This window comes from Hyperolius riggenbachi, chromosome 2 (assembly GCF_040937935.1).
Source record: "Hyperolius riggenbachi isolate aHypRig1 chromosome 2, aHypRig1.pri, whole genome shotgun sequence".
In the NCBI taxonomy this organism is placed as follows: domain Eukaryota; kingdom Metazoa; phylum Chordata; class Amphibia; order Anura; family Hyperoliidae; genus Hyperolius; species Hyperolius riggenbachi.
In genome coordinates this window covers 384,116,781-384,144,215 of record NC_090647.1, presented here as the reverse complement: position 1 = coordinate 384,144,215, position 27,435 = coordinate 384,116,781, and the positions used below count along the sequence as shown (strand labels likewise).

General features: G+C 46.4%; 1 protein-coding gene across 1 annotated transcript in view; it reads right to left on the bottom strand.

Annotated features, from left to right (window-relative positions):
- Positions 1 to 22,762, bottom strand: part of LAMB3 (laminin subunit beta 3) — a 2,309,994-nt gene extending 2,287,232 nt beyond the window's left edge. The window contains exon 1 of the mRNA XM_068269757.1: positions 22,631 to 22,762. The gene's annotated coding sequence lies outside the window, so the exon portion shown is untranslated. The remainder of the gene's footprint in view (positions 1 to 22,630) is intronic.
- Positions 22,763 to 27,435: the final 4,673 nt, after the last annotated feature.

The following is a 27,435-nucleotide window of genomic DNA, read 5'->3' as shown; positions in this document are numbered from 1 at the left end:
CTTTCCCCTGCACATGCCCAGCTTCTCTCTCCACTTTCCTTCTCATGGGCTCCCCCTGGCGGCACCTGCAGGCTCCCTTTACAGCAGCACTTTCTACAAAAAGTAAATGCATCTTTTACCCTTGGTGTATGTGTCTATTGCAATGACACACACACAGGGTTACACAGTCACACAGGTGCATTTAACAGGTATGCACGGAGTGGGATATCAGACGTAGGTAGGTGGGTGCACTGAAATCAACAGGTAGGTATATGCAGTGATGGGTATTACAAATGTGCACCTGTCTCACACACACACAGGTACCGAGCAGGTACAGTGACACTTCATGCTTTCACGTAGGTAGGTGAAGTGAACAACAGGTAGTAGGTATATGCAGTGATGGGTATTACAATGTGCACCTGTCACACAGACAGGTACCGGACAGGCACAGTGACACTGCATGCGCTCACGTAGGTAAGTGGGTGCACTGAAGTGAACAACAGGTAGTAGGTATATGCAGTGATGGGTATTACAATGTGCACCTGTCCCACACACAGGTAATAACTGAATGTGCTGGGCCTGGCAGTGGCACATACAGTAGGAGTTACCAAGGCTGTCTATGCAACACAAGTGTCGGTGGGACACACACACACACACAAAATAGATCACAAGAACAAGATTAGCTCTCAAAAGAGGTGTTGAGGGGTGCTTTTTTTTAGCAATAAGAATCAGCAAGGAGCAAGCTAAGAAGCCTACAAGAGCCTAACTAAGCTTTCCCTATGAGAGTCTGCAGCAGCTTTCCCTTCTCTAATTAATGCAGGCACACGAGTGAGTCCAATGCCTGATGCTGCTTGCCTTTTATAAGGTTGGTGGGGCTCCAGGAGGGAGTGTAGCCTAATTGGCTACAATATGCCTGCTGACTGTGATGTAGAGGGTCAAAGTTGACCCTTATGATGCACTATGGGGGCGAACCGAACTTCCGGAAAAGTTTGCGGTTCTCCGCGAACGCGAACCACGGAAGTTTGCCTGGAACCGTTCACCCTAGTCAGAGATGCAGTAACACCCCGGCAGTGAACCCAGTCGCCATTGCTAAGCCCCATGCAGTCACCGCATTGTCTGCAATGCCCGCTCTATAAACAATAAGACAGCCATTATTGCAGACCTTATTCAGACATGCGATTTTTCATGCATTACTGAAACCTGGATTGATGCCAATGCGGGCCCCACATTGGAAGCAACCATCCCATACAATTACTCAGTTCTAAGTAAGGAAAGACGAGACAGCAGAGGAGGGGGTGTAGCAATTTGGGGCAAAACAACTCTGCAGCTCAGAGCCCTGAATGTTGGCTCAACAAAGTCCTTTAAATGTATAGGTGCCCAGATCTCAGCTGGTAAAGGTTTAAAAATTTTAGTGGTTTATCGTCCTTTTGGAGATGCTGACCCATTCCTACAGGAATTCTCAGAACTTCTGGCCATGCTGACTGTCTTATCCGAGATGGATCATCCTTGGTGACTTCAACGTCTGGGTTGATAACACTCAATCACAAGATGCAAATAAACTAATAAATCTCATGGGTGGACTAGGCTTCACACAAGTTGTAAAATCTGCAACCCACAGAGGAGGGCATACGCTAGACTTACTGTTCCACCTTGGAATGGACATTAGTAACATAACAGTAACCCCAGTGGTGTGGTCAGACCATCACACAATACAGTTTACTATTGAACATTACCCTATCAAGCAGCTCCCTAAAGAAACAATGAAAACCTGTCCCCTGAGTAAATTAACACCGGAGAGGATAACTGCCAACCTGGATTTTACAAATCTGCTCCACAGTCAAATGGACCCAAACACTCTAGTAACCCAGTACAACAACACGATATATGAAACACTTGACAGTATTGCCCCATGGCGGACCAAATCAGCAACCAAAAAGCAGAAAGCTAATTGGTTTGACAAAACCATCATGGATCTAAAAAAGAAAGGGCGCAGACTAGAAAGACAGTGGCGTAAATCTGGGTCTGAGGAGCACAAATCTAGCCTAGTTCAACACCTCAGACAATACCAACAAGCAATAACCAAGAAAAAATTAGACTTTATCTCACACAAAATTTCTACAGCCAACAACAGAGCTGCTCAACTCTTCCACACAGTGGAATCACTCTGCAATCCTTCCTGCCTAAAAGCCCAAACCACATTCTCCAGGGAAAGGTGTGAAGAATTCTCTGCCTTCTTCACAAACAAGGTGTCTACCATCCACGCCAGCATTACACCAACAACATCAATTGACCACTGGACGTTGCATATGCCTACTACCGTACCACCATGGCAAGTCTTTGACACTCTGAGTGAAAAAGATTTTGGAATACTTTTGGAATTACTGTGGCCTAATGGGTACTGTTCTTAGCAGGTTTCAGACCTTCCTATCTGGCAGGACACAGCAAGTATGTCTGGGCACACACTACTCTAATCTAGTGCCACTTGCCTATGGAGTTCCACAGGGTTCTGTACTATCACCATTACTCTTTATGTCTACATGCTCCCACTGGGCAAAATAATCCAGAACTATGGCCTAGGATACCATTGTTATGCAGATGACACACAACTGTATCTGTCCTGCAAGCCTGGCACCCAAGACCCATCAGCATCCATAAATGCGAGTCTAGTGGATTTACAAAATTGGATGGATGAACACCAGCTGGCTGAGGCTGAACTCTGACAAAACAGAGGTGTGGTTGTAGGTGGTCCACACATGATGGATAAAGTTCAAAACACTCACCACCTCAAACTAGCAATTGGGGGAGATACTGTACAGTATAAAGACTCTGTGTGAAACCTTGGGGTGATCCTGGATGGAAATCTAAAACTCAAACAGCAGGTATCAGCTGTCGTCAAGTCTTCCTTCTTCCATCTAAGAAATATAGCGAAAATCAAACACCTTATCTCAGCTGAAGACCTACCTGCCCTGGTTCACGCATTTGTATCCTCCCGCCTAGACTACTGCAACGCCCTGTTCATCGGATCTACAGATAAGGTTCTGCGCCCCTTACAGCTAGTACAGAATGCTGCAGCCAGACTCCTAGCCAATGCCCCCCGCAGCTCACACATCACCCCAGTACTGCAAACTCTTCACTGGTTGCCAGTAAAATGGAGAATCAATTTTAAGATCTGCCTGCTGACATTCAAGGCTCTACACCACATGGGACCCAAATACATAGCGGATCTATTGGAACTTTATGCCCTTCCACGCACCCTCCACTCTGCCACCAAGATGAAGCTGGTTATTCCCAGGATACACTTAACATTTGGTGCTCGGGCCTTTTCCTATGCAGCCCCTACTCTGTGGAACTCACTTCCACAATCAGTACGAGAGGCTCCTTCTCTGGACAGCTTTAAAAAAAGGCTAAAAACTCACCTCTTTTCCCTAGCCTTTGAGACTGCATAATGTAGGGTCACAGCGCTTTGAGTCCCCAGGGAGAAAAGCGCTATATAAATATTATTATTATTGTTGTTATTGTTATGATCATATACACAGAGCAACTTTAAAACCAAGAGAGGAACTGTTGAAGTACACCCCAAAGACTGAGAACAACAGAATCTCAATTGTGGTAACCTATATCCCAAAGTTAAGAGTGGACCCCGGACACTTCTTACACGGCTTCTCAGGGTGTAACTCGTGAAACTCTTTTTTTAGCTCCTCAGCATGCATGCGGCAATCTGGCACCCAAGTTCTCTCTTCCAGTCCATACCATTTCCAATGGACCAGGTACTGTACAGAGTTCTGCACCAACCGAGAATCTAAAATCTTCTCGATCTCGTACTCAGGTTAGCCATCACAGGGGGGGCGGGAGGGGAATACACATGCACGGCAGGCTTCAGCAAAGAAACATGAAATGATCTCACACCTCTCATGCTAACTGGGAGATCAATCACATATGTCACATCATTAATCTTTCTGGACACAGGATATGGGCCTACAAATCTGGGTCCTAACTTAGGTGATGGTTGCTTTAAGGCCAGATGCCGAGTAGACTCCCACACCATGTCTCCTGGGGAAAACTTCCACTCTACAGACCGCCTCTTATTTGCCTGTTTTTTTCTGAGTCTGGAAGGCTTTCCCCAGATTCCTTTTAACTAGCACCCAAATCTCCTTTAATGCCCTTTGCCAATCCTCTAGAGCCGGAAAAGGGGAAGATGCCACTGGTATAGGAGAACATTTGGGAGATCTCCCGAAACCACCTGGAAAGGAGAAAAACCTGAAGAGGAACTCTTCAGATTATTATGTGCAAATTCTGCAAATGGCAGGAACTTTACCCAATCTGACTGCGCATCTGCCACATAACACCTAAGAAATTGCTCCAGGGACTGGTTACCCTTTCGGTCTGTCCATTGGTCTGTGGGTGGTAGCCTGATGAAAATGACAGGTTCCTACCGAGCTGGTGGCAAAAGGCTCTCCAGAATTTAGATACAAACTGGACTCCCCTATCTGACACCACATTCTCCGGAATGCCATGCAGCCGGAAAATGTGCTGAATGAAGAGATCAGCCAATTCCTGGGCCGAGGTGAGTCCTTTCAACGGGACAAAATGAGCCATTTTACTAAACCTATCAACTACCACCCAGATGACCGTCTTGCCCTCAGACCTGGGGAGTTCTCCTACAAAGTCCATAGACAAATGGGTCCATGGTTCACTTGGCACTGGCAACGGTTGTAGCGTACCTACAGGTGCTTGACGAGAGGGCTTATTTCTGGCACACACAGAGAACTCTCTCACAAACTCTTTGCAATCAAGTGCCAAAGAAGGCCACCATACACATCTGGCCAGTAGGTCCTGAGTTCGAGCAGCCCCGGGATGCCCTGCATTCTTATGGGCGTGAAACAACTGTAGAAGTTGTAAGCGAATGGGAAGTGGCACAAACAGAACCCCCTCGGGCTTCCTTTCTTGGATATTCTGCTGGTACGGCCCTAGGGTAACTGCCCAATCCTGCCAGGTTTCCGTGGCTGCGACCACCAGTCTTTGAGGTAAGATGGTCTCAGGGGTTGATAGTTGAACTGTCTCGGGCTCAAAACACCTAGATAACGCATCTGCTTTGACATTCTTACTACCCGGTGTATACGTTATAATAAATCTGAACCTTGAAAAGAACAAGGACCAGCGAGCCTGTCGGGGGCTAAGTCTTTTGGCCCCCTCGATGTACTCCAAATTTTTATGATCAGTACAGACCGTGATCGTATGTTCTGCCCCTTCAAGCCAATGGCGCCATTCTTCAAAGGCTAACTTAATGGCCAAGAGCTCCCGATTGCCGATATCGTAGTTCCTCTCGGCTGGAGAGAACCTACAAGAAAAGAAGGCACAGGGATGTAGTTTGCCTTGAAGGCCAGAGCGCTGAGACAGCACAGCCCCAACCCCAATCTCTGATGCATCCACCTCAACAATGAAGGGGAAGGTGACATCCACGTGTCTCAAAATGGGAGCAGAACAAAATAACTTTTTTTAACGTAGCAAAGGCAGACTGTGCCTCTGCTGACCAATGATAAGTGTCAGCCCCTTTCTTGGTAAGTTTGGTGAGGGGTGACACTACAGAAGAAAACCCTTTGATGAACTTCCTGTAGTAATTGGCAAATCCCAGAAACCTTTGGAGTGCCTTCAATCCCACAGGTTGAGGTCAGTCCAATACAGCAGAGACTTTTTCAGGATCCATGGAGAGACCTGAGGTGGAAATATTATATCCCAAAAAAAGGGACTTTAGTGACTTTGAACAGGCATTTCTCTAACTTCGCATACAACGAGTTCTGCCTCAATTTCCTTAAAACAAACTTCATGTGTTTCCGATGTTCTGTTAGATTGAGTGAGAAAATCAGTATATCATCCAGATACACTAGCACAAACTTTCCCAGAACTTCCCTAAAGACTTCATTGATCAACTCTTGGAAGACGGCAGGGGCATTACACAACCCGAAGGTCATGACCAGATACTCGTAGTGCCCATCGGGCGTGTTGAATACCGTCTTCCATTCATCACCGTCCCTAATGAGTACAAGGTTGTATGCCCCTCGTAGGTCTAACTTAGAGAAGATACTGGCATTGGTCACTTGAGCAAACAAATCGTCAATCAACGGCAGTGGATAACGATTCTTTACTGTGATCTTATTTAACCCCCGATAGTCAATACAAGGTCGAAGCCCACCGTCCTTTTTCTGTACAAAAAATAACCCAGCCCCTGCTGGTGATCGGGAAGGACGGATAAAGACCTTGGCCAAGTTTTCCTCAATGTATTCCAGCATCGCCAACTTCTCTGGCCCCGACAGATTATAAAGATGACCTCTAGGGGGCATACAACCCGATCTCAACTCTATGGGACAGTCGAAGCTCCAGTGTGGTGAGAGTTTCTCTGCTGATTTGGGACAAAACACGTCAGAAAATTCTGTGTACTGCACTGGTACCCCTTTCACCTGAACCTTGGTGGGGCAAACAGCAACTTTCCCCAAACAATGATGATGACAATGGGCTGACCAGCTCTGTAGCTGACCTGAAGCCCAGTCGATCTGAGGGGAGTGTAGTTGCAACCAGGGCATACCGAGGATTATGGTAGAGGTTGCCATTTGCAGGACAAAAAAACTGTAGTTTCTCCTTATGTAGAACACCTATTTCACACAACAACAAGGGAGTTTGGGAAAGAGGCTGTCTACACTGTAACGGAGAGTCAGCTACCGCTGTGATCAGAATCTGACGGTCTAATGGGAGTAAGGGAATCCCCAATTTTTTGACAAAGTCATAATCTATAAAATTGGCTGCAGAACCTGAGTCTATGAATGCCTCTGTGGGCGTGGCCCGACCCTCCCAGGTAATGGAGCAAGGGAGGAGCAAGCGGTTATTATTTAGAGGTACCAGCGGCTTGCCTAGGGCATTAACTCTGACTACACCTAGGCGGCAGCGTTTCCTGACTTTTTAGGACAATATAGACAGAGTCTTTCTGACCTTCTGCGATTCTTTTCCACTTGCGTCAACCTAGAATGACCGTTTTGCATCGGTTCGTCCTGTGGTGACGAGGGTGGAGGAGAGGCGTAGGAAATAGATCTTACAGCGTTTTTCCCACGGGTCAGTTTTTGATAGCGAAGGCGGCGATCAACCCGCACTGCTAATTAAATCGCCTCGTCTAGGGATTTAGGCTCAGGATGCCCAAACATCAGATCAGAAACTGCATTGGACAATTCTGACAGGAAACAGTATAATAACGCATACGTTCCCCATCTAGCTGATACAGCCCACCTCCTAAACTCTGCGGCATAAACCTCCACCGGATTACGACCCTGCCTTAGAGTCTTTAGTTTCCTCTCAGCCGGGATAGCAATATCCGGATCATTGTAAATAACGGCCATGGCCTTAAAAAACTCCTGAACTGAGGATAAAGCCTCATAGTTACATAGTTATTTTGGTTGAAAAAAGACATACGTCCATCGAGTTCAACCAGTATAAAGTACAACACCAGCCTGCTCCCTCACATATCCCTGTTGAACCAGAGGAAGGCGAAAAAACCCTTACAAGGCATGGTCCAATTAGCCCCTAAAGGGAAAAATTCCTTCCCGACTCCAGATGGCAATCAGATAAAATCCCTGGATCAACATCATTCGGCATTACCTAGTAATTGTAGCCATGGATGTCTTTCAACGCAAGGAAAGCATCTAAGCCCCCTTTAAATGCAGGTATAGAGTTTGCCATAACGACTTCCTGTGGCAATGCATTCCACATCTTAATCACTCTTACTGTAAAGAACCCTTTCCTAAATAAATGGCTAAAACGTTTTTCCTCCATGCGCAGATCATGTCCTCTAGTCCTTTGAGAAGGCCTAGGGACAAAAAGCTCATCCGCCAAGCTATTATATTGCCCTCTGATGTATTTATACATGTTAGTTAGATCCCCTCTAAGGCGTCTTTTCTCTAGACTAAATAAACCCAGTTTATCTAACCTTTCTTGATAAGTGAGACCTTCCATCCCACGTATCAATTTCGTTGCTCGTCTCTGCACCTGCTCTAAAACTGCAATATCTTTTTTGTAATGTGGTGCCCAGAACTGAATTCCATATTCCAGATGTGGCCTTACTAGAGACTTAAACAGGGGCAATATTATGCTAGCATCTCGAGTTTTTATTTCCCTTTTAATGCATCCCAAAATTTTGTTAGCTTTAGCTGCAGCTGCTTGGCATTGAGTACGATTATTTAACTTGTTGTCAATGAGTACTCCTAAGTCCTTCTCCAAGTTTGATGTCCCCAACTGTATCCCATTCATTTTGTATGGTGCTAGACCATTAGTACGTCCAAAATGCATGACTTTACATTTGTCAACATTGAATTCCATCTGCCATGTATGTGCCCATATAGCCATCCTATCCAGATCCTGTTGCAATATGACACTATCTTCCTGAGAGTAAAAATGTAGAGCAGATGAATCTTCAGCACTCTTAAGATGGCAGCAAGGGTCTGGACTCGACTACGGTCAGCATATGACTGTGGCAGTTAAATCCCCTTAGGAGAGCGTGCACAGGCTAATGGTTGCAAGCATGTAGGTATGGGAGGGAGGGATGGAAAGGAGCCAGCACTGCTAATAGGGTAATTTATTAGGCAAGTAAAACCATAGCACTTACAGTCAGCACAGTCGGATGCAGAGCGGGAGGGTGGGCGCCAGGTCTATATCCCCGCAGGGGGATATAGACCTGGCGCCCACCCTCCCGCTCTGCATCCGACTGTGCTGACTGTAAGTGCTATGGTTTTACTTGCCTAATAAATTACCCTATTAGCAGTGCTGGCTCCTTTCCATCCCTCCCTCCCATACCTATCTTCCTGAGAGTTGATGATTCTGCACAATTTTGTATCATCTGCAAAAATAACAACATTGCTCACTACTGCATCTACTAGGTCATTAATAAATACATTGAAGAGCACTGGACCCAGAACAGACCCCTGTGGGACCCCACTGCTAACAGTCTCCCATTTTGAGTACGATCCATTGACCACAACTCTTTGTTTTCTGTCCATTAGCCAGTTCCCTATCCATGAACACAGACTGTTCCCCAGTCATTGCATCCTCAACTTTTGCACCAGACTTTTGTGGGGAACAGTGTCGAAGGCCTTTGCAAAGTCCAAGTATATCACATCTACAGCATTCCCAATATCCATATTAGCATTCACTACCTCATAAAAGCTGAGCATGTTAGTCAAACAGGACCTGTCTTTAGTAAACCCATGTTGATGCTGAGAAATAAGATTATTTTCTACTATGAAGTCATGTATAGTATCTCTTAGTAGCCCCTCAAATAGTTTGCATACAACTGATGTTAAGCTTACAGGTCTATAATTTCCTGGATCTGATTTTTTGCCCTTCTTAAATAATGGGAAAACGTGGGCTGTACGCCACCCACTGGGACTCTGCCAGTTGCAAGAGAGTCACAAAAGATAAGATAAAGGGGTTTATCTATAACTGAACTTAATTCCCTTAGGACCCAAGGATGCATGCCATCCGGGCCAGGTGCCTTGTCTATTTTTAATTTATTTAGTCTTGCCTTCACTTCTTCCTGCGTTAAGTATTTAATATTACAGTTAGAAGATTGCTCATGCTCTGCGTGCAGACTATATACCCATGTTTGTGAATCTCCTGACAATAGGGTCTTTATAAACGTTACCCTCTGGTTCTCAGATCCTGACAGATTAGGCCTCAACTCAAAATAGCATAGCACACGATTTCTAAAATTCTGAAAGTCAGATCTATGTCCAGAAAACTTTTCGGGTACGGACATGCACAGGTCCGTGACTGATGGGGATCACACTGCATCAGTAGTCGTTTGAAGTACCTGAACTGTCCCAGACAGTTGAGTGATCTGAATCTGTTGGGTATTGATCACCCCAGTAAGATTGTTTACCGCGGTGGTCAGGGCTTCAACCTGACTACGCAGTGCATTCATAATGTTTGGTCTGCTGTTCTGTAACGATTGGTGTTAGCAAGGACAGATTTTCTGATTATTGGTGATCTGCAGTATCACCAATAATACAGATGCTATACCTGATTATATGGTGATCTGCAGAATCACCAATAATGCGAGTATAGCAAGACACAAGACAACCAGGTGTGAGATAAGTGTTTGGTGCAACAGTAAATATAGATAGAGATACCCACTTTCCCAGAGGAGCTGGTAATGAGGGGTATCTCTACAGAACACTGGAATCAGTACTCCAGCAGGCTGGAGACTCAGATGAAGTAGTGATTGGTTCACCCGAGGAGCAGATGATGCACAGTAGACAGAAGGTACCTATCACCTGAGGAGCGGGTGATTCAGACTGTACTATAGCTGTTAACCTGAGGAGTAGGTGATAAAGACTGTACTGCAGCTATCAACCTGAGGAGCAGGTGATTAAGACTGTACTGCAGCTATCAACCTGAGGAGCAGGTGATTACTAAACTGAGAGTCCCTCGCCAGCACTAAGCTCACTGGTGAGGGCAGGAGAGTCAGACAAGCAGGATCGGCAACACACGGACAGATACGGTACAAAGACAGAAGACTGAATCAGAGTAAGGTACAAGCTGAGTCGGCAAAATGATCAGATAGGCATAGACACAGAATCAGTAGGCAGAAGAGTAGTTAAGGCAAGCAGAGGTTCATAACAAATAATACAATTCAATTAGTACTTTCAGCTATCAACAGAATCTGGCTAAGTGTGGATCCCCAGCTCCTGCTGGTTCTAGCACACTTTGGGATCTGACTAAGGTCTGAGTGCTAACACATAGCATTTGCAACAGCAGACAAAGAGCAACTGACAGGCAGGTCCTATATATACTAAGAGCGCTCCGCAGCGCTGCCCTAGTTACTTAGCCAATCAGGAGCACTGCTGGAGTCAGCTGACCGGCTGATCAGCTGACTCCCCTTCTACTTGCATAAAGGTCCCGATGCCTGGCGCACGCGTAGCCCTCAGTCTATGTGCAACTGAGGGACCAGGCAAAACTCCAACATGTAATTGCGCAGTGGAGGCCGCTGGCTGAGACGCGGATACAGCCGCCATGCCACTCACCACCGCGGCGGCCTCTCCGCTATCTATTACAGCAAGATCTAAAATTACTTGTTCTTAAGGGTAACTTCAAAAATGAACAATCAAGAAAAATTTCTGAGTACAAATTTATGAAAATGTTCAAGACATTAACAGAAGGTTTAAATTGTGGAACAGGATTCATGACACCATATGTGATTTGGCTTCATGATCTTCAGAAACCTGCTGGATTTCATGTATGCTTGCACTAACTCACTGGCTCCATCCTGCTGATCACCTGACACCTAACGGATAATCAATAACCAGCACAACTGTCATCTTCGTGTTTACTATTTACCTGCATCAGTGTTTTACTTCAGCTAACATCTGGAAATATGCCTGAAGAAGGGGACTAGTTGTTTTTTCGACCTATATAATTTGTTTGGCTAACACAGTACAGAAACTTCTTTGCTATTATCATTATATATATATATATATATATATATATATATATATCTGTGTGTATGTATATATATATATATATATATATATATATATATATATATATATATATATATATATATATATATATATATATACATACACACAGATATATATATATATATATATATATATATATATATATACAGTTTTCCACATTTTGTCACGTTACTGCCACAAACATGAATCAATTTTATTGGAATTTCGCATGAAAGACCAACACAAAGTGGTGTACACGTGAGAAGTGGAACGAAAATCAGACATGATTCCAAACATTTTTTACAAATAAATAACTGCAAAGTGGTGTGTGCATAATTATTCGGCCCCCTTTGATCTGAGTGCAGTCAGTTGCCTGTAGACATTGCCTGATGAGTGTTAATGACTAAATAGAGTGCACCTGTGTGTAATCTAATGTCAGTACAAATACAGCTGCTCTGTGAAGGCCTCAGAGGTTGTCTAAGAGAATATTGGGAGCAACAACACCGTGAAGTCCAAAGAACACACAAGACAGGTCAGGGATCAAGTTATTGAGAAATTTAAAGCAGGCTTAGGCTACAAAAAGATTTCCACAGCCGTGAACATGCCACGGAGCACTGTTCAAGTGATCATTCAGAAATGGAAGGAGTATGGCACAACTGTACACCTACCAAGACAAGGCCATCCACCTAAACTCACAGGCCGAACAAGGAGAGCGTTGATCAGAAATGCAGTCAAGAGGCCCATGGTGACTCTGGACGAGCAGCAGAGATCTACAGCTCAGGTGGGAGACTCTGTCCATAGGACAACTATTAGTCATGCACTGTATAAAGTTGGCCTTTATGGAAGAGTGGCAAGAAGAAAGGCATTGTTAACAGAAAGCATAAGAAGTCCCGTTTGCAGTTTGCCACAAGATATGGGGGGGACATAGCAACCATGTGGAAGAAGGTGCTCTGGTCAGATGAGACCAAAATGGAACTTTTTGGCCAAAATGCAAAACGCTATGTGTGGCGGAAAACTAACACTGCACAACACTCTGAACACACCATCCCCACTGTCAAATATGGTGGTGGCAGCATCATGCTCGGGGGGTGCATCTCTTCAGCAGGGACAGGGAAGCTGGTCAGAGTTGATGGGAAGATGGATGGAGCCAAATACAGGGCAAACTTGGAAGAAAACCTCTTGGAGACTGCAAAAGACTTGAGACTGGGGCAGAGGTTCACCTTCCAGCAGGAGAATGACCCTAAACATAAAGCCAGGGCAACAATGGAATGGTTTAAAACAAAACATATCTATGTGCTAGAATGGCCCAGTCAAAGTCCAGATCTAAATCCAATCGAGAATCTGTGGCAAGATCTGAAAACTGCTGTTCACAAACGCTGTCCATCTAATCTGACTGAGCTGGAGCTGTTTTGCAAAGAAGAATGGGCAAGGATTTCAGTCTCTAGATGTGCAAAGCTGGTAGAGACATACCCTAAAAGACTGGCAGCAGTAATTGCAGCAAAAGGTGGTTCTACAAAGTATTTACTCAGGAGTCCGAATAATTACGCACACCCCACTTTGCAGTTATTTATTTGTAAAAAATGTTTGGAATGATGTATGATTTTCGATCCACTTCTCACATGTACACCACTTTGTATTGGTCTTTCACGTGGAATTCCAATAAAATGGATGCATGTTTGTGGCAGTAATTTGACAAAATGTGGAAAACTTCAAGGGGGCCGAATACTTTTGCAACCCACTGTACATATATTATTGTTTTTTTAACAAACGTAAGTTTCACTTTCAAAACAGGGAAGATTATCGTTTTCACAATTTGCGATTTCATAGACATTTTAAAATGTTTTTTTAATTTGTAAAGCATTATTGTAAACGAAATATAACACAATATTTCTATAAACGCCCTTTTTTCCCCAACGCTCTTTTTGCAACCAACTAGCCCCGACTGGAGGATGGTGAGGGAGCGATCAGCCAGAATGGGGCTGGAGGATGCCCCAGGTATGTATATGGAAGCATGTCCTAATATATTACATATACATATATACATATATATATATATATATATATATATATATATATATATATATATATATATATATATATATATGTTTTTCCCCTCGTCTCAGGTACTCTTTAAGTCACTTCTTATGGATCTTGTAGTTTAGATCTGAGGTGCTGTTGAAGCTCTTTTCATAACATAGGACAGATGCAGAATTACATAGCAGCACTGAAGCTGTTATTGCTGGTTTGGGACACCACATGGTGGTTGTTTATAACTTGACATCCAGAAATCTCAATCATGCCATTACATATCATTAGGTTAGATGCTTGCACAGCCGTGGGCTGTTAAGGCACTGCCTTTTTTCATGTCTTTTCATGTTTGGTTCCAAATCTTTTGTCAAAGTGCATTTTTATGTGATTTTTTTTGAAATACAATTTTTTCTGTGTTTACCATTGACGCCTATTTACATAATAATTTATTTAATTAACTTTAAAATGTTATTTTCATGTAACAAATGTGATTTTTCTTCATTTCCATTGATCTCTTATTGATATGCATATTGCATGTCCATTGCAGAAAAAAAACATTGGAATATTGTAACGATCGGTGAAGCACAGAGAGGATCTGATTACCAGTGATCTGCAGAATCAATGGGAATACAGATGTATACCAGATTATACGTGATCTGCAGTATCACTGATAATCCGATATACTAGCTAACCTCTGTTCACCTGAGTAGAGTGTAGTGTTTTGGTGTAACAGTAACACTTAGAGGACAGGGCCTCAGTACAGTAAGGCGTACTGTACAGATTCCTTCCGCAAACCTGAGCTCTCCAAGGCGGGAGGAGTCAGGCTGCCAGCGGGAAGGATATACTGAAAGTAACCCTCTGGCGGAAGGGTCACTTAACAGAACAAGGAACCGCCTCTAACAGTAAGGTCGGTTCTCGAGGTCGGACAAGCCAGGTCGTACACACACGGACAGATAAAGTACAAGATCAGGAGGCAAAGGCGGAGTCAAAGTACAGGCAAGGTTCAGCAACGGGGTATCAGATATATCGGGGTACAAAATCAGGAGGCAGAAACAGAGTCAAGGAACGAGCCGGGGTTCGGCAACAGAGTATCAGAAATATCGAGGTACAAGATCAGAGTTCAGGAGGATAGTCAAAGCAGGCAAAAGTCATAACATATAATCACAATCAAACTAGTACTTTAGCTATCAACAGAATCTAGCTAAGTGTAGGATTACAGCTCCAGCTGGTCCCGGCTAGTGATGGGCGAACACCTGGATGTTCGGGTTCGGGAAAGTTCGCCGAACATGGCCGAGATGTTCGGCATGTTCGGGCCGAACCCCGAACTTTCCGAACATCCAGCTTTTGGGGGCCATATGGGGTCGCAGGCATAAGGGGGGAGCATGCCCCGATCGCGGGGGCGGTCGGAAATTCCCCCCACCCCCTCCGCTAGCGCTCCCCCCTCTGCCCGCTTCCCCATTCAAAAGTTTAAGCAAAGTACCTGTAGTGGATGGCCTGGCAGTGGGCGGCACTGTGGAGTGAGGAGGAGGAGTCCGGAGAGTGACGAGTTGAGGGAGGCCGGGCAGCGGGCGGTTCAGCGGAAGAACCCTTGTGGTACTTCCGCCCTTTCTCTGACCTCACGCCCGCTGCCCGGCCTCCCTCAACTCGTCACTCTCCGGACTCCTCCTCCTCACTCCACAGTGCCGCCCACTGCCAGGCCATCCACTACAGGTACTTTGCTTAAACTTTTGAATGGGGAAGCGGGCAGAGGGGGGAGCGCTAGCGGAGGGGGTGGGGGGAATTTCCGACCCCCCCCCCCCCGCGATCGGGGCATGCTCCCCCCTTATGCCTGCGACCCCATAGGGGGGCAGTATTCGGCCGAACAGGGCCCTGTTCGGCCGAACAGGGGCCCTGTTCGGCCCTGTTCGGCGGCCATTAGAAGTTCGGGGCGAACCCGAACTTAAAAGGCCGAACACCATCAGGTGTTCGGCCGAACGCGAACATGGTGATGTTCTGCAGAACCCGAACAGTGGCGAACACTGTTCGCCCAACACTAGTCCCGGCACACTTGCGGATCTGACTACGGATCTGGGTGCTCCCACATATGTGATCGCACGCCAGACAAAGAGCAAATGAACAACCAGCAGTATATATACTCTAGGACCTTTCCAGGACCTCCCTAATTGCTGGTCCAATGAGAGCAGTGGAATTTGTCAGCTGACCCAGCTGGTCAGCCGACACCCTTCTAACTGCTATTTAAACTCTGCCTCTGTGCTCGCGCGCGTGTAAGTCTGAATCCTGGGGGACTATCAGTCCCAGCCACACCAGTACTGTCATGCAATGTATCTAGTGCAGGGGCCGCCTCTGATGCGGATTCCGCCGTTACCAATGCGGATTCCGCCGCACTGCCTATGCGGCATGCGTTTTTTTTCCGCGTTGTGACGCCATGCTGGACGCGGAAACAGCCGCCTCACCTCGAGAGACGGCGGCCTTTCCGCGTTTCCTTACAGTACCCCCCCCCCGAGGAGTGGACTCCGGACAACTCCTACCAGGTTTCTCGGGGTGTAAGGCATGAAACTCCCTCACCAACTCATCCGCATGCATACGGTTCCCAGGTACCCATCGCCTCTCCTCGATGCCATACCCTTTCCAATGTACGAGGTACTGTACCGAGTTTTGTACCTTGCGAGAATCTAATATTTTTTCCACTTCATACTCAGGTTGGGCATCTACCAACACGGGAGGAGGAGGAGTGGGACCCACCTGGACTGCTGGTTTAAGAAGGGACACATGGAAGGACCTTACCCCCCGCATGCTGGTGGGAAGGTCGACGGTATACATAACATTATTAATCTTTTTTACTACCGGAAATGTACCGACAAACCTGGGGCCCAATTTATCTGAGGGCTGTTTCAGGGCCAAATGACGTGTGGACACCCAAACCAAGTCTCCTGGCTGGAAGCTCCACTCTACTGAACGTTTCTTGTCAGCTTGACCCTTCTGAGTAAGAAACGCCTTTTGTAAACTATTTCTCACCGTACGCCAAATGTCCTTAAAAGACCTCTGCCAGGCCTCCAGAGCTGGAAACGGGGTGGAGGCCACTGGCAATGGTGAGAACTTGGGCAATCTACCAGACACAACCTGGAATGGAGAGAATCCGGTGGAGGAGCTTTTCAAATTGTTTTGTGCGAACTCCGCGAAGGGCAGAAACTTGACCCAGTCGCTCTGCGTCTCCGCAACATAGCACCTCAAAAATTGCTCCAATGACTGGTTGATTCTCTCCGTCTGCCCATTGGTCTGTGGGTGGTAGCCCGATGAGAATGACAGCTTCATGCCCATTTGTTGGCAGAATGCCCTCCAGAATCTTGAAATGAACTGGACTCCCCGATCCGACACTATGTTTTCCGGAATGCCGTGCAGCCGGAACACATGTGTAATAAACAGGTCAGCCAACTCCTGGGCCGAGGGGAGTCCTTTCAAGGGCACGAAATGGGCCATTTTGCTGAAGCGGTCGACTACCACCCAAATGACCGACATACCTTCTGATTTAGGAAGTTCACCCACAAAATCCATGGACAAATGAGTCCATGGCTCACTAGGGGTGGGTAAAGGCTGCAAGGTACCCACAGGTGCCAGCCGGGAGGGTTTACTCTTGGCACAAATCGCACATTCCCTCACGTATTCCTTGCAATCTGCTGCCAAGGACGGCCACCAGGCGCATCTGGCTACCAGATCCTGTGTTCTAGATGCCCCAGGATGCCCAGCATTTTTATGTGCATGGAACATCTCTAGAACCTGGAGACGGAACGGTAGCGGAATGAACAGCACCCCTGCGGGCTTCCCTTCCGGGATGTCTTGTTGAAAGGGAATTAACGTCCCCTTCCAATCCTCCCAAGTCTCAGTTGCGGCTAGTACCAACCTCTGGGGAATAATAGTCTCTGGAATGGAGGGCTGTGCTGTCTCTGACTTGAAGCACCGGGATAAAGCATCCGCCTTGACATTTTTGCTACCTGGGGTGTACGTAATAATGAAAGAGAACCTAGAGAAAAATAATGACCAACGAGCCTGACGAGGGCTCAACCTCTTAGCCCCCTCAATGTACTCTAGGTTCTTGTGGTCAGTGTAGACCGTGACCGTATGCTCCGCTCCCTCTAACCAATGTCGCCATTCCTCGAAAGCTAACTTAATGGCTAAAAGCTCTCTGTTGCCAATATCGTAGTTCCTTTCCGCAGGGGAGAACCTACGGGAGAAGTAAGCACAGGGGTGCATTCTACCCTGCAAGCCAGATCGCTGAGACAGCACAGCCCCAACCCCGACCTCCGAGGCATCCACCTCAACAATAAATGGAAAAGATGTATCTACATGTCTGAGGATGGGTGCAGAACAAAATAGGCCCTTTAGGGTGGCAAAAGCCTGTAACGGCTCAGGAGACCAGTGAGTGGTATCTGCCCCTTTTTTGGTGAGACTGGTAAGTGGCGAAATGATCGTAGAGTAACCCTTTATGAACCTCCTATAATAGTTGGCGAAGCCAAGAAACCGCTGAAGAGATTTCAAGCTTACCGGCTGAGGCCATTCCAGAACAGCGGAGACCTTGGCAGGATCCATAGACAGGCCTGTGGTGGATATTATGTACCCCAGAAAAGCGACAGATGTTACTTCGAAGATACACTTTTCTATTTTTGCGTACAATAGGTTCTGCCTTAGCTTGTTCAAAACGAACCTCACATGGGTCCTATGTTCAGAGAGATTGTTGGAGAAAATAAGAATATCGTCTAGGTAGACTAGAACAAATCTCCCCAACACCTCTCTGAAGACCTCGTTGATGAGTTCTTGGAAAACGGCCGGGGCATTACATAACCCGAAGGGCATCACCAGGTACTCGTAATGCCCATCCGGTGTATTAAAGGCCGTTTTCCACTCATCGCCCTTTCTTATGCGTACCAGGTTGTACGCACCCCGTAAATCCAGCTTAGAAAAGATCTGGGCGCCCGTGATCTGAGTGAAAAAATCGTCTATCAGGGGTAGCGGATAGCGATTCTTTACTGTAATTTTGTTGAGACCGCGGTAATCGATGCAAGGCCGCAGGCCTCCGTCTTTCTTTTTTACGAAAAAGAAGCCTGCCCCAGCAGGCGACCGGGACGGGCGAATGAAACCTTTGGCCAGATTCTCCCTGATGTACTCTTGCATAGCCACTTTTTCGGGTCCCGATAAATTGTACAAATGACCCCGGGGGGAGGGGTTACACAACCTGAACGGAGATCAATGGGACAATCGAAAGGGCGATGTGGAGGTAATTTATCGGCTGCTTTGGGGCAGAATACATCCGAATATTCAGCATATTGGTCTGGTACACCTTCCACCTGAACTCTGGTTTGCCCCAATGTTAACTTCCCCAAACACTGCTGAAAACAATGGGGAGACCAGGAGGTTAACTGGCCCGTGGCCCAATCTATTTGTGGTGAATGGATCTGCAACCACGGCATGCCTAGGATAATAGTGGAGGTTGACATGTGTAATACAAAAAATTGTAACTGTTCCCCATGCAATACCCCTATGGTGAGCTTCACCACCGGAGTCTGCGACAGAGCACGATTCCGTTGCAGAGGGGAATCGTCCACTGCTGTGACCTGAATGGGGGGTCTCACGGGAGTGAGCGGAAGACCCAACTCCTGAGCAAATTCGAAATTCATAAAATTAGCCGCTGAGCCAGAGTCAATAAAAGCTTCAGTGGATACAGATTTATCCTCCCATGTAACTGTACAAGGGAGAAGTAATTTTTTCTCTTTAAGGGGTGAAATTTGTGTGCCCAGGGTGTCACCCCCCACTACTCCTAGGCAAACTCGTTTCCCGACCTGTTAGGGCAGTTTCGCACTCTATGCCCTGCTGTTGCACAATATAGGCACAGCTGTTCCGTCATCCTCCGCCTTCACTCCACCTGGGTCAATTTCGATCGACCAATCTGCATTGGTTCGGGTGGAGGCAAGGCCGGAGGGGATGAGACAGAGGGAGACGGTGTTACTAAGGGTGCAGCAGAAGGTGCCGCATAGGATGTCGCCCTTACACGGTGACTGCCTCGAATTTGCCTCTGATGGCGTAATCGACGGTCGACTCGGATGGCCGATGTGATGGCCTCATCGACTGTCCTGGGTTCGGGCAAAGTTAACATTAAATCGGAGACCTCCTCCGACAACCCAGACAAGAAGTAATCCATCAGGGCAAAATTATCAAATCTGGCAGTGACCGACCATCTGCGGAATTCTGCCGCGTAATCCTCGACTGAGCCTCTACCTTGCCGCAAAAGTTTGAGCTTGCGCTCAGAGGTAGCCGCAAGGTCAGGGTCGTCGTATATTACGGCCATGGCCTTAAAAAATTCCTCCACCGAAGTTAGAGCAGTATCAGTGGGAGACAGATTGTATGCCCAGGTCTGGGAATCACCGGTTAACAAAGTTTTAATAAATATGACCCGTTGGGTCTCAGTCCCCGAGGATCGGGGTCTCAGCTCGAAGTATGACAACACTCTACTCCTAAAATTCCGGAAGTCAGACTTGTGGCCGGAAAATTTATCAGGTACTGGCATACGGATGTCAGCACTAGGAGAGGATCGCACTGAATCAACTGACGTCTGGAGGGTTTGCACAGAGCCTGATAGGACATCAATCATAGTCTTGTGGCTACCCAGCACTTGGTTGATGTTTTCCACCGAAGTGGCAAGTGCGCCCAGACGGTCAGTGTGTGCGTCCATTTGCATTTTTGGTCTGGCGTTCTGTAACGATCGGTGAAGCACAGAGAGGATCTGATTACCAGTGATCTGCAGAATCAATGGGAATACAGATATACCAGATTATACGTGATCTGCAGTATCACTGATAATCCGATATACTAGCTAACCTCTGTTCACCTGAGTAGAGTGTAGTGTTTTGGTGTAACAGTAACACTTAGAGGACAGGGCCTCAGTACAGTAAGGTACAGATTCCTTCCGCAAACCTGAGCTCTCCAAGGCGGGAGGAGTCAGGCTGCCAGCGGGAAGGATATACTGAAAGTAACCCTCTGGCGGAAGGGTCACTTAACAGAACGAGGAACCGCCTCTAACAGTAAGGTCGGTTCTCGAGGTCGGACAAGCCAGGTCGTACACACACGGACAGATAAAGTACAAGATCAGGAGGCAAAGGCGGAGTCAAAGTACAGGCAAGGTTCAGCAACGGGGTATCCGATATATCGGGGTACAAAATCAGAAACAGAGTCAAGGAACGAGCCGGGGTTCGGCAACAGAGTATCAGAAATATCGAGGTACAAGATCAGAGTTCAGGAGGATAGTCAAAGCAGGCAAAAGTCATAACATATAATCACAATCAAACTAGTACTTTAGCTATCAACAGAATCTAGCTAAGTGTAGGATTACAGCTCCAGCTGGTCCCGGCACACTTGCGGATCTGACTACGGATCTGGGTGTTCCCACATATGTGATCGCACGCCAGACAAAGAGCAAGTGAACAACCAGCAGTATATATACTCTAGGACCTTTCCAGGACCTCCCTAATTGCTGGTCCAATGAGAGCAGTGGAATCTGTCAGCTGACCCAGCTGGTCAGCCGACACCCTTCTAACTGCTATTTAAACTCTGCCTCTGTGCTCGCGCGTGTGTAAGTCTGAATCCTGGGGGACTATCAGTCCCAGCCACACCAGTACTGTCATGCAATGTATCTAGTGCGGGGGCCGCCTCTGATGCGGATTCCGCCGTTACCAATGCGGATTCTGCCGCACTGCCTATGCGGCATGCAGTGTTTTTTCCGCGTTGTGACGCCATGCTGGACGCGGAAACAGCCGCCTCACCTCGAGAGACGGCGGCCTTTCCGCGTTTCCTTACAAATATTACATAAATAATGTGATGCCATTGACTTGCATTAGATGCGTGGTAAACGCAAATTCGCAAAACCACAAAACAGCATTTGAATTCAAATTCTGTTATATGTGAAAGGGGCCGCATGGAAGATTCTGGGGGACAGCATTTCATACGTTAGAAGGAGATCCATTAGAGTTCTGATTGAAAGACCCAGCACTGTTGCACATCATATCAGGATTTTTTTCTGACCACATATTAAATATTTTTTCAAAATGATTTATTCAAGCTGACAATTTCTTCTTACATTTTCCTACTTCATCCAGACAAAGAAAAAGAATTGGTTAGAGGGGAATCTTCACTACAGCTTTTAGAAATCAGTAATCACAATATTTAGGATATTTTGTTAGCGGGAGCCAGTATTTTTCCACTAAATCTTTTTTTACTAGCCACTTTAAAAAAAAAAAACTTGCTTTCCAACTGTCATAAGTCCAAACAAAAACCCTATGCTAAACTCATATCATCTCATTATGACCATGCTAACAGAATCATTATCAAGGTTATATTAAAACATAAGATATAGTTATAGCTGAACAGATAACTAAAATGAATGTCCTAACTCAACTGTGTATGGTACTTTAAACCAGTGTATATTAGTTACATTTGCTTTCAAAAGAATCGCTAACTAAAATGTAAAAACCAAAACAAACAGAAATGTTTTATTAAATCTCTAATTAAAATCAAAGGACGCAACTTTAGAATACTGTATACTGTATAGTGTTGTACATTGCAAATAGAAAGTCTGCAGCTAAAGAACTATTTTTCTACTATACAAAATGTGCCAGAAATTAAGATGCTTTTAATCCCGTTTCAAGCCTCACCTGTTATCACAGATCAGATTTCCAGCAGAAAATATTTCCCATATAAAAACAAAAGATTGCTTTGACAGCATAATCCTTTTAAGACTCATGGCCTACAATTTCAAGTTTCTAATACACAACATAATATATAAATATTAGTGTAAATGTACTTTAGTGTAGTTTGATTTACACCTGCACAGTCGAGTTACAAATGCAAAGTACAATTGCAAAATACAAAATAATTACATAATAATTAGGTAAAGATATATCCATGTTTTGAGGGATTTAACACAGAAAACGAAAACATTAGTTAATCGGTATTCACTCACTTATAAAATTCCAGCATAACGTAAAATGCTTCCATATAATTGCACTGAAATCTTTCACTCTAAACAAAGAAGCCAAACTTTTGTACATAAAATGTACAGAATGTATTATCTACCTGAGACTCACCTGGTGTTTCACTTTTCTCCAAGCTTGAGAGCTGTTTTCTTCTCCACCCTAAATCCTGGCTGTAGTTCCCCTAGAGCTGCCTTTTTAAAGCTTGGCTCACCTACAAGCCTAAACAGTGTATGTGATAAGGAAGTGTGTCAGTATCCTCATCAGATGTACACACCCAAATATGGTTACTCATCACATACCATATCCTAGACACTGCATAGCTGCTGTATACTGTACAGGTAAAGTTCTATGCACAGTACAGAATTGAGCTGCATGACCACAGCATACTGAAAAGGAGTCTGTCAGCCTTTCTGGCACTGTGACAATGAATCATTATGAGTCTAACACTCACACACAGGTCTGAACAAAACTATAACACCTAGGAGTTACCCATAATGTTTGGCCTGTCATGTCTAAAGTCTTACCTTAACAACCAGCTTTTTTACAGTGCTGAAAAGTGAAGCACCTCGTCTGATTTTTCAGCTTCCTTAATCTCAAGATTCCTTAAGCCCTACGTACAGTGAATTTCAGAAAATTATCTTTGCATGCAATCTTTATAATAAGCAAGGAGCTATAAACCTAATTATCTTGTACACATGTCTGACTTTTACAAACTACCGGTCGTCAGACCTGCCTGCGGGGCGGTCGTTCTGACGACAGTTTGCCGGTGTGTACAGTCTGTCGTCTGGCGGATCAGTCAAAAACAGCTTTATTAGCCTGACGACAGACTGTACACACCGGCAAACTGTCGTCAAAATGACTGCCCCGCAGGCGGGTCTGACGACTGGTAGTTTGTAAAAGTCAGACGTGTGTACGTAGCTTTACTATTGTTAAGATTATTTGGTAGAAAATTAATAGATTAGAGCTAATCATTTACCATAGACTGATTTAAAGCAACCCTCCTCTCTATAAATGAAAAGCATTAACAGGATCCAGTCCCAATTTTTTAAGCCAAGTAGTGAAGGGTTATAACCTCTGTCAGGTGGCTAAAGCTGTTCGGAATCCAAGTAACATCTAGGACCTCACACCTCCTTGGTGTTAACCCTGAGTTACGGTCGTAGTAAAAGAAAAAAGTTGCTGGGTGCCTTGCCAGTAGCCCCGAGCCAGGCTCAGAGTAAAAGAAAAAAATTGCTGGGAGCAGTAGTCCCAGGGAGGTGAGTCTGTGCAAAGGCTGCTGCAAATCTCTCTGCAGTATGTCTTTTTCCTGCTTTTAGGGTCTAAAAGCACATGAAAAAATAGTTCTGCTATTAGACGCTAAAAGCAGGAAAGAATCATACCACCAGGGAGGTTAATGTGGCTTTAACAAAAGTTCCTGGTAATATTACCACGATGGAGAGTTAACCACTTAAGTACCAGTGGTCTCTGCCTAAGGACCAGAGACCACTGGTTCCAGAAATGGCGGAATAGCGACGAATAACGAATCGCCACACATTCCCACTGCAATCGCCATCACCGCCGCTCATTGGGAACCTGGGCCACCCACTCTATAATGGCAGAGTTCCTGTGAGCCGGTCAGGAGCCACTTCCATTGGCTCCTGCACCTGCCTATCAATGTAATTCAATGGGAGCGGTTTACGTTGATAGACAGGGTCAGGAGCCAATGAAATCGGCTCCTGACCTGTTCAAAAGGCTCTGCCATCATAGAGATGGCAGAGCGATTGAGCTGTGGTGGGGAGACAGCGGCGAGATCGTCGGGAGCGATGAAACTGGCGAGAACGCGTGGCATCGTGGAGTAAAATCTACGCCAGGTAGCTATCAAAACAGGGCGTAGATTTCAATCATTAAGGTCCTTAAGTAGTTAAAGGATACATTTTATGATTTCATAAAAATCAGATTTACTTACCTGGGGCTTTATCCATCCCCTGGAAGCTTATGTGTCCTTCAACGCAGCTCTGCTCCAAGCTCCCAGGGTCCCCTCCGTAGCAGCTACCAGTCGGCATTCTCTGCACATGCGTGAGCAGGCTGCCGCGCCACTTGCAGTCTTGGTCCTATCACCAAGAACGTTCTGCACAGACATAGAGATGGCTCGAACCTCCGATTTTAGGTTTGTGTAAATCGAATGCGAACTTCCGAAAAAAGTTCGCGTTTGCGTGAACCATGTGAACCACAATAGACTTCAATGGGCAGGCAAACTACAAACACTAATTCTGGCCACAAAAGTGATGGAAAATATGTTTCAAGGGGTCTAACACCTGGAGGGGGGCATGGCGGAGTGGGATACATGCCAAAAATAATAAATAATAATAAATAATAATAAATTGCGAATGTGACCCACAGCAGGGTTTTAAGGGCAGAAATCCCATTGCATTGCTAAATTGGAGGCATAAAGTGCTGTAGAAACATCTTGCGTGTGCAGGGCCGCATTTCTGGGAAGGCCTCCGAGGCACGTGACTAGGGCGGAGCCAAGCAAGGGGCGGGTGGCCACTGGCCAGACAGCCGTCTTTAACATTCCTAAGCAGCAGCACAAGTCGCCTCAGCCTGCTGCTCAGTCTACAGTCACAGGCGCACAGCACAAATTGATCATTCATCATTTTGCTCTGATCTGCAGCCTGCTGTGCTGTGCGTGTCTGTGTGCAGTGGCAGTGGGCGGCTACAGACCAGGGGAAGTGGAGAAGTGCACAATGACGTCACGCAGCTGCGAGGTCCACATGGCTGCTCCTGTGTGCAGTGTGCACAGGAGTTTCCTTGTGCAATAGGTTAGTAAAGGAGAAGTGGCTTGGGGAGCAGGGCTGTATATCATTCAGTGTTTGTGTGGAGGAGCGCAGTCAGGCAGAGGCAGCGATACAAGAACAGACGGCATGTCAGATGATAGTCCTCCGTTCACACTGACCTGTAATGGCCCATACTCACGGGCTACAAATGTTGCCGCAACAAACGGCGCGCGCGTGTTGCAGCGACAGGTCGCCTGTGAGTATGCGGCGTTGCACGGGCGCGCACCCCAAACCGTCGCTCGTCGCTGATGTCGCCGGGCGATTGGCGCGGTCAATCGCCTGGCGACAGTCCGCCGCAACTGTCGCTAGTCCGCGTGAGTACGCGGACTAGCGACAGCAAACTCCATTGAAGTATACGGAGGTTCCGGCGGGGGGAGGAGGAATGTCGGCGACAGCTTCCGTCGCGCCGCTGGTCCCTCTTCCGCGTGTGTACGCAGAGGGACCTGGCGAGGAGCTGTCGCCGGCCTGTCGCCCACACGCTCACGTGTGCTGGCGACAGGCCCTAGAAGTTGCCCGTGAGTATGGGCCATAAGTCAGTCCCGTAGCTGCATACCAGATAAGCTGAGTCCATGCTGCTGAATGTTTTGTCTTAGCGCTCCCTGATTTATTGCCCATTCCCAGCAGGGCCGGTCCGCTCATGAGGCGGGGTGAAACGTTTGCCTCAGGCGGCAAACTTCTAGGGGCGGCACCCGCCCGTCCGTGGGTGCGGGGGGGCCAGCTGCCGAGCCGGAGGGGTAGCCGACAGGATGGGGGTATTGGGCCTGGCGGTGGGGAGGGGGGGTCGGACCCCCCTCCCTCGCCTGGGTCCCCCGATCTGCGCTCCCCTACAGCTGTAATAGGAAGCAGCCGATGCCCAATCGTAAGAGGAATGGGCGGGGAGGACTCACCTTATCCGCGTTCCAGCGTGCGCTCCACTGACGTCACTTCCTGCATCGCCGTCCACTTACAATACAGTGGGCGGCGATGCAGGAAGTGATGTCAGTGGAGCGCACGCTGGAACGCGGCAATTTTTTTAAAAATTTGCCTCAGACGGCAAAAAGTCTAGGGCCGGCCCTGATTCCCAGTCACACCACGTGTAAGGGCTCCTTATCTCCTCCACTCTTTTCAAGTTTCTTACCATCAACATTCGCCCTCCCTTGTTCTCTCATCTTGTGCTTTATTTCTGTCCTTTTTTCCTTACCCTTCTTCTCCATCTTGTTCCCTCTCTTAGTCCTCACTGTGTGCTCTCTCTGCCTCTTTTTCTTCCTCACCATCTCTATCCATCTCTATCCTTTCCTCTACTTTTGCTTATCATCCTTTCCCTCTCTTACTTTTGCATTTTGACTGTCCTCCCAGGAGCTCACAATCTAATCACTATCAGTTTACAGCACTGTATATAGTATATAGCACTGACCTCTTCTGCAGCACTTTACAGAGTAAAGTCACTGGCTGTCCTCAGAGGAGCTCACAATCTAATCCCTATTATAGTTTATAGCACTGTATATAGTATAGTATATAGCGCTGACATCTTCTGCAGCACTTTGCAAAGTCACTGAATGTCCTCAGAGGAGCTCACAATCTAATCCTGCCAGAGTCACAATCTAATGTCCTACCATATTGTTATGTATTTGTATAGCACTGACACCGTCTGCAGCACATTACAGAGTACATAGTCATGTCACTGACTGCCCTCAGAGGAGCTCACACTCTAATCCTACCATAGTCATAGTCTAATGTCCTACCATATTATTATGCGTCTAGTGAAAAATGGCGCCGGCAAAATAATGGCGCCCCCTTCTGCCCGATATATGTTTAAAACGATATTTATCGTTTTAAAGGTTAAAATAGTGCAGAACTTTAAAAACGAAATTTATCGTTTTAAAACTTTTTTTTTGTCCTGCCTGAACGATATTTATCGTTTTAACCCCTGCTTTGCTGCCGTTTGGAAAATATCTGCCCGCCGGCTTTATTGTTTAATAGCAAAGCCCCCTTAACCCCCTTGGCGGTATGAAAAATACCGCCAGGGGGAAGCGCAGCAGTTTTTTTTTTTAATTTTTTTTTTAATCATGTAGCGAGCCGAGGGCTCGCTACATGATAGCCGCTGCTCAGCGGCATCCCCCCGCCCGC